We start from the raw sequence: 10,153 nt of genomic DNA, 5'->3' as shown, positions 1-10,153 counted from the left end.
CATTGTAGCACTGAGTCCCTCATGGTGTAACAGATGCCTTTGTAATTTAATTCATGTGTGTTCCATGAATATTTATGTATATTAGTTAAAAATAATTCAGCGACAGTAATACTGTTTTGTGTCCCCTAGTCAACAAATAAGAAGAAGTGGCCCCCTTGCCACACGCTTATCTCTCAGTCATTAATGTACAATAACAAATTCCAAACTCTCAGCTGGGAACATTATATTGTAATTGCTTAGTAGGCTATTAGGGCATACCTGTCTGTCAGAATCAAAATACAGAAAATAACACCGCTGTTATGGGCAGAGAATGATTGATTTATTGTGCCATCTCGTGGAAATATTACTAATTGCAAGAGTCCTTAAACTATTTCATACAGTTCTGTACAAGCAGAAACATCAGTTACGTGGCTCAGGACAGCTTTGCCTCCTCATTGAAGAATTCTGTTGCCTATAAAGTATTAACGTGTTTTGTTAACATCTATACTTTTGATCAGTCCTAAATTTGAAGACTCATCTTTCTGTGTGCCTTGTGAATTGAACACAAGCAGCCTTCATGACAAGGTTCTGATTTATTGTCCTTGTTACAACTATTCTTAGGTCTTCCTCTATGTTCAGATTTATTCAGAAAGATAATAAGCTTCTATTAAAATTCATTACACAGCAGAAGTATTTATTCTCACCTATTCTCACCTGGACTGCTGACTGGAATCTTATTTTTATTTTTTTTCCCCAGCACTTTTCTGAAAATCACAAACTAATTGTTCTAACAATAAATATTCACTGATTGCTTAATTAAGCTTATTTAAATGCAAATTAAAATCCCAAACCAATGAAAATAATTAAAAAAAAAAAAAACACTTTGCTAAAATGATGAAAGATCAGATTTAACTTTTTCCATTATCCAATATAAAGTCAATTAACTATAATTGGAAAATGAACAACCACAAAAAAAGTCTGAAAACAGGAACTTAAAGAGGACTGTATTACCTCATACAGAACTCAGAAGATTATACAGTTCTATTTTGCAAGTGGTTCAGTTCATTTTTCCTTTCTAAAGCCCACATGCAGTCAGAGTTTGAACACAAGTTAAATCTTCTCCCCTTCAGCTGTGTGATATTCTATCTGTAAGAAACCTGAACACTTGCCTAAATCCCAGATCTTTACTCTACAGACATTTGATAAACCTCATTCACAGATCATAAATATTAAGCTTAAAAACAAAACAAAACAAAACAAAACAAAACAAAAAAAAAAAAAAAAGGAAAAGCATGGTAGAATAACAGTAATGTTTGGGGATTTAGCCATGCATCTCTTTTTATCATTAACGTGAGTCAGTAAAGTGAATCTCCATCCCCCACTTTGAAAATATGTTTGAGGTTTTTAATTATTTTTTTATTCACTGTTATCCTTCAATAATGCTTCAGTGTATGAATACCACTAAACAACACAGTAGCAGAGCTCAGCACCATTTTCTTATTGCAGAATGAATTAGAGTTGCATGGATGCAGTATCCAGCAAATGTTTCAGGGACTGCTCCATCCTGCTCTCTCCTCCTCACCTTTCACCTCAGGAGTAGCATGCCCTTTTACCCTATTTCTGCCTCTTTCTAGAGCAGATGTTTCTTTCTTATGCTGCTGCATGACATATTTCAGTTGGTCAAAAATACTCCAAGGACAAGGTCAAGACCAACAAATTGAGAGATTACTTAAATAAAAGCCACTTGACATGTCAAGCTACCGTGCTGACATATTGCAGTGCTGACCTCTTTCAAACTGTACTATTTAAATTCCTCTGATCTGTTAAATGCCTTTCCTTCTTTGCTATTGCTGCAACACCTTTATTCTGTCAAGCCTGCTGAACCTGTCAGAGGGACATAAATGCTTACGGAGAAGAAAGGTTACTCTTTTTAATGTGCCAAGATCTCATTACATGTGGGTCAGTCATGACGGAGAAACACAGAGGCACCTATTGTTTGTGGTAAAACTATAACTCCACACAGATCTTCGTTACAGCTCTGAGCCCTGAGTCAGTGACACAGTCCTTGCCTTTCCTTTTTCTTAGCCACTTTTGATTACCTAATGCACTGCTGTGAGAGGGCTCTGACAAGAAACCAGAGCTGCAGCCCCAGCACATTCTGCCCTGCTATCAGTGCCCTGCTGTGCAGTACAGTAGGAGGCTGTACATGCACTGACGCTCCTGGCTGGCTGTTCTCACCACCAGTATGTGTACATGTTTTCATCTGCTTTGCAACCCCAGCACCAGACACCCTGCAAGAACAAGGTGATAAACTGTGATCTCCCTGTACAGGCCTAGTCCATGTCATGCTGATGTGAGAACTGCCACGAGTTTTGCTCTGACCCAAATACTATGATTCTTCTTTGTGTGGAACATAGCTGACAGGTTATGCTTCACGATGTAAGCCTATGGAAAGGTTTACTCCAGCACCATCTTTCTTGACAAAATTTTATCCCTGATATCTCCTCAGGTATCTTTCCCGCCTTGCTTCAGACCCAGTCTCCATCTATAAGCATCTGTACATGGTTAGGGTCCCTATGACATCTCTTCTGCTTCAGCATCTCTTCCAGGCACCAGATGCATTCCCTAGCCCCTATGGGCCTGGATAAAACAACTGAACACCTGGATATTCTTGTTGTTAAACTTAAGCATGCAGAAAACACTAACCACCTAAAATTACAAGTTTTGAGTAAATGAACTTGAATCAAAGGAACTTTATCTTGTTTTTGAGACTTCAAAGTTCACTTGAATTGTGTTTTTCAGATTCTTTGCAGGCTAAAGTCCTGATACAGTTTCCTCACTCCAGGTGTGGGGTTTCAGAATTGTTCCAGATATCAGGTATGAGATTTAGTAACACTGTAGTTTCTGCAATCCATTAAAATTAAATCTAAATAGCCTTGACACAGAGAAGTCAACTCAATAAAGAATTCTGAGGTGAGCACCAGTCTTAGGACAATTAGGTATCAGTGTTAATGGATCCATATCCAAGGAACTGAAGTGCATCATCAGCAGTAATAATGATTCTGCAAGACAAATTAGAAGGCTAATAACACCTAAAGAGACCCACAGTATTCTGATTATGTCATTAGTAATAATAATGCAACTGCAATGACGTCAGAGGCAGATCACATACAAACCTAACTGGAAATTGCCAAACCATCCTGTTGGTAGGTCAGAAAGGGAGGAAAGCTGGCTACCACCCTCTCAGACGTGTTGGCTCTGCAAGGTTAACAGGAGTGGAAGGTAGTGCTAACTTAATTCTGCCATTGCAGTAAACAAACAGGCAGACCTCCATATTCACATTTCTCAGTGTAACTGTAATGTTTATTTTTTATTTTCTACCCTCTTACTTGCTGTCAGACATTTTATTTTCTGTAATTTCCTGCATTTCTTCTTCTCATGCTTTGTTCTTCTGGTTTAATCTCCTTGTACATAAAGTAGCAGTGGTATGCAAAATACCATTGTTTGCCACAGAGAGGACACGGGGGTGATTTTAATTTCTCCTGTGCTACAGGGAACAGCATCTCACTTTGGTCTTTTGCATTTAAACTGTATGCATAAAGCAGAGGATATGAGCCTCCATCACCCATTACCCTGTGAGTGTGGTGTTGGCCTCAACACCATTATCTGTTGCAGTGGAAAGTGTGTCAGCTTCAATGCTAAAGACTCTTGTTAATATAAGTCTATGCAATGACAGGACAGTAATGCATATTTACAAAGTGTTTTGGTGATTCTTTCTCAGACAGTTATAAATGATTTCTTAGATGAGAGCTTTTTGCACTTGATGAATAGCAGAAGATTGTCACTACTTTACTGTTTAATTTTTAAATTAATTTGAAGTATAATTCTCCAACTATAAAGTGCTCTGAGACTACTAAGAAATGAATCACATTAAATGAACTTCATTATAAATCATCATCTTTACATGACACTCAAAAGTGTGTGCTGGAAGAAATTAATGCATCAAAGCAGGATTTTCAATGTTTCATTTAAACAAAAAATGCATTTCAGAATTAATTAAAAAGAAAAAACACTAGGTGAATATTTAAATTGTTTGTGTGAAACTTCTATTCCAGAGATAAAGGAAAACCAATCTTATGCTTAGTAACAGCATAAAAATTTGTAAGTGCTGTGAAATTCTATTTATGCAATAATCTCAGCTTCAAGTTATTCAAAAATTTAATAGGGCTACAAATCTGAACAAACAATGACTTAAAGTCTTACATAACAGATGAACTTTCACAAATTACATTTAGGAAAAAGAAAAGACAATGATGCAAGAAATATAACAAACAGAAATTGTATTACACTTTCTGCATAAAACTATGACATGTTCCTATTGAAAAGAGCAAGACCAGACATAAAAAACATGAAAATTATACTTATTTCTGAATGTCTATTAAACTACTCTTGAAATATATAAATAAATATATAAAAGAGATGCTGTCAAATAAAATATTGGAAACTTCCTCATGTATACACTTTTTTTTTTTCTTCCAGTAAAATCCAGTCATTTGGAAAACAAAACAAAAGCACAAACAAACAAACAAAAACCCAACTTGCTCTGAACTAAAATGGAAGATGACACTTTTCTATAAATATAAAGACATTTGCTAGTCTTTAGTACAATGACAGTTACTAGAGGCAGCAGACTGAATATCCAATCTATTCAGCTGAGACAGCCATGTAGAATACATAAGTTTTTAGACTGGTTGTTGGATAAAGTTTTAAATTATTTCAAAATGAGGTACAGAAAGTTTGAATGCTTGGAGGAAGTTTTTTGTGCTAACTTTTCTGTGAACTGCTCAGACATATCTTCATTAACTCATGAAGATCATTCACCATGATCTTCATTAACTATGGAGATCACTGATAGGATGAGTTTAGGAACTTGCCCCTGCTCTGCTCATCCATTTTGCTAGCACATGGTATGCTTTTACAGCATATAAAAAGTACAGAAATTCTAAGTTTGCAAGGTTAAATTTTTCAAAATTTGTCAAAGATTTGTGAAATCACAAAGTGTTGAAAATGAAATAGTACAGTGGAATGTGGGAAACCAATACAACTGAAATTTTAGACATCACTAACACCTGCACAATAATTATAAAGAAACAGACATACAATGCTGGTGATTTAAAGTTGGAATTGCAAAGGAAATAAAAGAAACTTTTTTTTTTTTTTTTTTTTAAACATGGAGGTTCATTGTTTCATCAATAAAGAAATTGCTAAGATTAGCTTAGGTTTGCTAAGATTTACAGAGTGACAGGGAATGTTTCTTTCTGCATACCTACAGAACGAAAAGTTAAGACAATGCAAAATAAGAATAATCTACAGCAATATTAGAAAATTTAACCTAGATTTAAACTTAGTTTGCAAGCTAATTCTTAAGCTTCTGGAAAGTTTAAGCAGTTTAAAATTTTCATTTAGTTAGCTTTTGAACTTTTGGGAAAGTCACAAAATTCTTTACACAGATTTGCTGGGCGGGGGGAGGGGGAGGGGTGTGGAGGAAGGGGTAAAGAGGGAATATTAAAAATAAGAAGGAAAAAAAAGATGCGTGTTAGAGAGGCTATCTGAATTTTACTCCCAAATAAATATTTACTTGCTTTTTTGAAGGAGAGAGGGAAAATGGAAGGAAAACACTGGCTTAATGGAACCTAAAAGAAAGAAAGTTTGTTAAGTTCCTACACTTCTACCCTTGAGAATTATCTAATTGAAATGCAAGAGCGAGTCAATGAAAATGGGAACAATAACAGCTTTGTGAAAGTAAGCATGAAAAATATTACCTTATATCTGCAGTAAATGTGATGAGTCAATATCTACTTATTTGGAAGATTGATTTGGGTGTAATATATAACCACAGGTACTTATCAAAGATTGAGTCTCTGAAAGTTGACAAAAAACATGCTTTTATTGTCTCTGACCATGATAATCACGAAGGGGAAGATTTCTGTCTAGCAGTTAAGTGACACTATGATCAGCATGTCATTTATTTTATTATTTTGTTGGAAAAATGTAGCATTACACACTTGCCTCTGATGTAAAAGTATTTGAATGATATGGGTCACGAGTGATCTTTTCTTCAACTAACGTGGATCTGAATATATGTAATAAGGAGCAAAATATTCTTATTTTGCAGTATTTCATAAACAAGGCAAATCCAAAACAAAATGAATCTGAAAATGTTGTAAGTGTACTCCAATTTATAAATTAAAAAAAATACACATATATATAGACATAAGATGCATATGCAGTTTATGCACACATATATGCATACAGCTATTTCTTCCTCTGTATATTCCTTCAGATTATGTTTTTACTGCTTAGTAGTTATACTTGCCATCTGTACAGAAGCAGATTAACAAAATATTCTTTTGTCGCCAGAGAAAAAATGTATCATTAAAAACAGAAACGCAATTTCTTTACTTAAACAACAGTTGATTGTAAAGATAATACTTTACAAGTAAATCTACTGAAGATACAACAAAACTGCAGAAGCAATATCAATTGTAATGGATTATATATGGATTACAAAATATACACATAGCTGCAAATGAAATTTATGGAAGTAGGAATACAGGCAAACACATACTGAAATGCCATCTGCAATAACAGAGGCACTGTCACTAGCATGAGAGACAAAGTGCAAGGGTGGAAGACTGATGTCTCAGTAAATCAAAATGACTGCTCAAATAAATGTATTACTCAAACAAAGAGCTTCATTTCAAAGGAATGAACTAGACAGTAAATGATGAACACAATTACCTAGTTTTACATAAGGTTGTCAACACAAAATGTTTTGTTGCATAACAAAGGATTCCAAATAAATTCATGGCTATGGTGCCATCATGTGTAACACATCTTAATACTCTGCTATTGGCAATGCTATACTCATACAACACATTAACCAAATCAATAAAAACCTTTGAGAAAGTGTGAAATGAAGCATATGGGCAAATCTGTCTGACTATCACAGCTCTCTGGGATATTCCAAAAAGCATCTGCCTCATTCAGTGTCATTCATTTTATTAAACTCTGAAGGTTTTGAATGTCCCTTTTTAAGATTGTGATATTAATTGTCAATATATAAATATACATATATTTACTACAGTGCTTAGTTTCAGGATTGCTGACAATAGACTTTTGTTTTTAAGGAAAACTCATTAACTTTGGCATATTACAAAATTTATTGAAGGACTACTGATAACTCAAGACATGCCGATGCACAATTGTGTTAGTGTTCTTTTCTTACCAGCAAACACTACATCACAAGTTTTTAAGTGTCAACTTTATGAAACCTCATAGACAAACTGGATTTTAAAAGTACAACAATGACCAATGAAGAACTTTTATTTGAAATGTCTCATTTTTTACCTCTTCTGGCCAACCTTACATTTGTGAAAAGAACCAGTGTATTGCTTAGAGGTCTTTTTAATTATGATTTCTATAGTCATATTTTCATTATTTCTCTAATTACCTAGTGCTGTCTAATTGTAAGTACACTTGCAAAGATATACCTATTGCAGACACACAACAATATTCAAAACATCTATATATTTTCATGGAAAATATTTTCCCTTTGTTTCCTCAGCTACATCTTCATGTTCCAGATATAGTTATTTACAGGCACCCACACACCTACTTTATTTCATAGGTAAAATGCTCTCCATCTAGAAATCATGGGTTAAAGCTATTTTATGGTTGAAATAAATCTTGTTCATATCCCCTCATTATTCCAGAACAACAACAAACATTGTTACTAAACCGGCTCTCTAACTGAACATCTCTGTTTCTCCAGCTCTGCTTGTGCAACAGCCCATGTTGACACTTATGGCAGAGAAGCAGGAAAGTTAAAGACAGTGTGGCCATTACCTTTAATAACGTGTAGTTTCTGCACAGACGGTGATATTCAGTAATACATATGTGCCCAAGGTAATGGAGAAAATATTTTTTTTAATGAGACCTTAGGGCATTCTGCTGTCTCATTACAACTCTCACTTTTGAGGTCTACATTCAGCATTAGTAGCAATAGTCCCTGGAACTATTTTTGTGCCTCGCATTAAACATATAGTTGCAAGTCTTACCAGATCTTACACAGAAAGGAACAGCAAAGATTAAATGTCAAACATAAAAAGGATTCTCTTTCTTCCATATCCTTTCTTCTTGTAAAGTGAGCCCTACACAAGTTTGGATGTGCAGAAGGTTTACTTATTAAGCAGAAAATCCCACTCTCTTGAAAGATTCTTCTATCACACCTTGTAGCTTTATTTTAATTCTGATATGCCCACTTTTTTCCCATTTAGCATAAACTGAAAATCTCAGTTCTGCTTCCTAAAAGGATTTTCATGCAACATGGGCATCTGTAGGCCTGAAATGATAGATGTCTTAACAATTGCAGACCCTTAGAAAAGATGTGTTTTGAAGTGCTGCTGTTCAAATCCTTTTTTCTTTTTTTTTTTTCTTTTTTTTTTTTTTTTTTCTTTTTTTCAAGTCAAAGTCAAGACAAAGAAGAGAGAGACCAAGGTCAGAGACCAACAGCAAGCTAGTTTTAAAATGGCTGTTCTTATTTGAGTTTCAACACTAGCTGGAATTTAAATTACAATAAAGTGAATCACCCATGTTTCTTTTCTAAATGTTCTGTTCTGAAGCAAAGGCAACTCTGAAAACTGGAGGATCTTCAAATAATATCTAGATAGACCAGAAATGCTAAACCTGTGACAGTCAAGATTCACTCTAAAGAGTTGTTGAGATGGCATGTCTCCCAAATTCAGTGAAACCAGCACTGGCACAGCAGAGCTTATCAGCTTGGTTTGCACTGCTGAGATCTCACTTGTGCTTTCCAGTGGGGCTGGGGTTTCCTTGCAGGGACTAGACCATGACATAAGATTAAAAAAGTAACATAAAAGAAAAATACTCCTGAGGTTGCTCTGAAATGAGCTGGGAGAATTTGTACTTTCTAATTAATATTAGTACAGCAAAATTGCAATGGAAAGAGACATTATAATACAGAAAAAGCAAAAGACCAAGTTTTTCCACTGCAATTTCCTTTATTTAGAAGAATTTGTAATGCTAGGTGAAATGTCATTCTGCTTCCCAAAACAAAATTCTTTGCCAGAAGATTGCTGGATTCCAAATAAATTTAAAAACCATTACTTAAAAAAAAAAAAAAAAGAAAAAAAGAAAAAAAAAAACACTTTAGAAAGTTCTGAAAGTGCACCCCTTGCCAAAACATTGTAATTGACTGTGTTGTGAGAAAATGTGGTTCAGTTTGGTTAATACAGCTTCTAAAACACTGGAAAGTACTGGCCAGTTTCGCAAGTATGCATTCATTCAATAGTCTTCTCACCCTTTGTGGGAATCCAAAGGTATGCACATGCATGTGTGTACAGCAGGAATCTAAACAAATAATAATGTAAAATATGTACAATTGACTTCAAGCTCAAACTCAAAAATATTCTGGCTTCTCTGTATTTGCTGTTAAAAAGTCTTGAAGAATCATGTCTAGCATTTCCTCAAAGCAATGAAAATTAGACACTTTCTTAGGAAAACTTCACACCTTAATTATTTTGACACTCCACTGCAATGTTTAATAGAAATACAAAATGCTGGCATTAGAAAGATTTGGCACAATTTTAAACTTGCAACCCAGTACAGAGAAATCACTTAGAGAAGTATTAGAGGAAAATATGTATACAAGATCATGCATTGATAACAACATCTGGAAAAACACCAAGTGAAAGCAAAGCAACTAGATGAATGTAGAAGTTACTTTATTACCAAATTGCTACATTATGCACTAGTATAAATGTGTTGTGTTAAACTCACATAGAGAACATGCAAACTGATTTTTATAAAAATAAAATTATCTAAAACCTGCATTTGACATGCACAAAATGTCTTATGGGACTCCAGAAAGCTTCTTCTCCTATCATTACCATTCTTTTCCCCACTTTCAGGGGCCAACCAGAAGCAGAAGTGCTGAAGCAGCAGGAGGAGGTCTGCTGCACTGTACTTCCGTCCTAAAGAGAGAAAGCACTAACAACCCAATCTGAAAGCCTTATCTCACCAATTTGCTGACAGAGAAGATCCCTGATGAGACAGAGATAACACCTCCTTACTGTAGGATTTTTTTCTGGGA

This window comes from Netta rufina (assembly GCF_964035555.1).
Source record: "Netta rufina genome assembly, chromosome: Z".
Lineage (NCBI taxonomy): Eukaryota > Metazoa > Chordata > Aves > Anseriformes > Anatidae > Netta > Netta rufina.
The sequence above is the reverse complement of the archived record's forward strand: the minus strand, read 5'-3'. Positions refer to the sequence as shown.